The 2,500-nt window shown below is 47.5% G+C and overlaps 1 pseudogene; it reads right to left on the reverse strand.

Annotated features, from left to right (window-relative positions):
* The window catches only part of LOC120907326, a 9,162-nt pseudogene that overhangs the window by 3,241 nt on the left and 3,421 nt on the right, over nucleotides 1-2,500 (reverse strand).

The raw sequence follows: 2,500 nt of genomic DNA on the forward strand, positions 1-2,500 counted from the left end.
AATTGGTCGTCAGACAGTCCGTTGACCTCCTCGATGTGTGCATTTAGCCGTTGCACTATGATGCGTTCTAAACCTTTACCTGCCCCGTCTAGTAGACAAATGGGGCGAACTGAACCCGGTTCCCTGGTGGTTTGTTCGGCTTCGGTATTAACACCAACCTCTGCCTTTTCCACTCATCGGGGAACTTCGCGTTCTCTAAACAGCCTTGGTAAACCCTGCAATGCATCGGTTGCAGTCAACATACCAACTTTCAGCGCCTCATTCGGGATACCATCTGGTCCCGGCGCCTTCTTGTTGGGTAGTCTCCTGGCAACCGCAAGAATCTCATCATTAGTTACCCTTTCAAACTCTCGTGGCTGATCGATACGATATTCAGGCCACACCGTGTTTGGGTGAGTAGGAAAAAGCTCGCTCACCACTTCCCTAAACTCGTCCAATGTCATGGTTCGGGGTCCAATCGAACCCTCGGCCACTTTCTTGAACGTATGATATACAATACCAAATGATGCGTTGTTCGCTGTTCCCAGGAACTCTTTCCACTTCCTCTGTCGGGTATGCTTGATCAATCGCTTGAGGGCATTCCGTGCCACCTTGAACTCGTCCCTAAAAGTAGAATAGAGATCAGTATTAAAAGCTCTTTGCGCTAATCGATCGCGGTGTTTGCACTCTTTGCGAAGTGCCTCAATCTCTAACGTCCACCAAAATGCACTCTTGTTAGAGTGTACCTCTTACGTTTAGTCATCGTCGCATTACACGCCGTGACAAGTATACGCATTAAGTCTTCGCTTGTTGTGACCTCAGTCTCAAAAGCGGCTTGCATCATAACTTCAAATATATCTTTGCTAAAATACTTGATGCTCCATCCCGTTATGGGTCGGGACAGATTACGCACGCTTTGCGTCTCAAGATCTATTCGTATTGCACGATGATCAGAGTTCATATAGCTAGATAACACCTCCCACTTAAATGATCTTGCTACGGTTCGGCTCGCAAAAGTAAGATCAACTACTGACGTGCGCCCTGGTCCAACATAAGTTGGGGTGCTGCCGTCGTTCAATAAAATTGCGTCAATCTGCGCAAAGGTTGATAAAACCAACTCACCTCTTCGTTTCTGGGTTTCTCCACGCTCGCCAAGTTGGTTGTTCCAACTTGATGACCAAGCGTTGAAGTCCCCCCCGATAACGAATTTGTGGATACCGGTTACGGCCATTACCGTGTTATCCAACATGTTCTGGAACTCTTCCATACTAAATCTAGGTGGCGCGTAAACGCTAACCACTCGCATATCACCTATGTCAACTATCATTAAACCCTTCAGAGCCTTACTGACTACCTTAACTGGTAAGTCCGCGTTAACCACTACCGCTGCTGTGTTATCGTCGTTGCGTAACACTTTGACGTTGGTTGTTGCCAGATACGGATCTGCAATCAACACTATATCCGCAGATTCTTCCCTAATCGTTTGCCACATTAATTGAAATGCAGCATAACTATGATTCTGGTTATGTTGTAGCAACCTAACCATTATTATCTAATCGTTCGCCTACGGGGACACATATAACTGCCCGTTGCGTGAAGGTTCTGTGACCTCGTACCGCAATCCAAACACTTGACAGAGTTGGTACAAGCTTGCTTCTTGTGTCCACTCAAACCGCATTTCCAGCACAGATTACTTCTGTCTGGTTCCCTACAATGGTAGCTCGTATGGCCTACCTTCCAACACTTATAGCATTTCTGCTCTTCCATAACCTCGCGGATATGGCATATCGACCAACCAACTTTCAGCTTTCCCAAATTCAAGAAGCTTTGAAAGTCTGGCAGCGATACGTTGATCCGTGCCCACTGCGTACCGGCCGCGCGGCCTTTCTTCATTTTGATACGATCTGTTTCTATCTCGATGTTGAGCTGTGCTTTGACAGACTCCGCAACCTCCTCTGGGGTGGTAATTTCATCGAGATGCATGATCTCAATCATTTTAGAAGGAGCTAGCGTTCTCACTGACGCCTTGCCCTTCACCGCTTCCTTAACCTTTGGGGCAATTGCACTAGCAGAACTACCCTGCTTAAGTTCTAGCAACATGCCTCCATTCTGGACCCGTCGGACCTTAGAGATTGTCTCTCCAACCGATTTAAGAGCATCGGACTGCTTCATTTCCTTGAGCAATTTCGCCAGCTCCTCGGAAGTGCAGTCCGATATCAGCAGAGCCTCAGGCCGCTTTCTGGGCTTATTCTGCTTCTTCTTGCTCTTCTTCTTCTTCCTCTTATTAATTCTACCCTCATTAATATTCGGTCCGTTTCTCGGACTTGGAATATTTTCCACCGCTTCCCTAACAGAGGTCAACCTCGATGGTTGTTGTTGTTGTTGTTGCAATCTTTGCAACCCACTTGGACCAGGCTGTTGGTCATCAGCCACTGGTCTTCTGCCTTTTCGCGTTTGCGGCCCGAATCCATCGTTACCGTCAAACGACGTTTGCGTTTGACGGTCGAGGACCTGCTGCATG

The sequence above is a fragment of the Anopheles arabiensis genome (assembly GCF_016920715.1).
Source record: "Anopheles arabiensis isolate DONGOLA chromosome X unlocalized genomic scaffold, AaraD3 X_pericentromeric_contig0003, whole genome shotgun sequence".
Classification (NCBI taxonomy): domain Eukaryota; kingdom Metazoa; phylum Arthropoda; class Insecta; order Diptera; family Culicidae; genus Anopheles; species Anopheles arabiensis.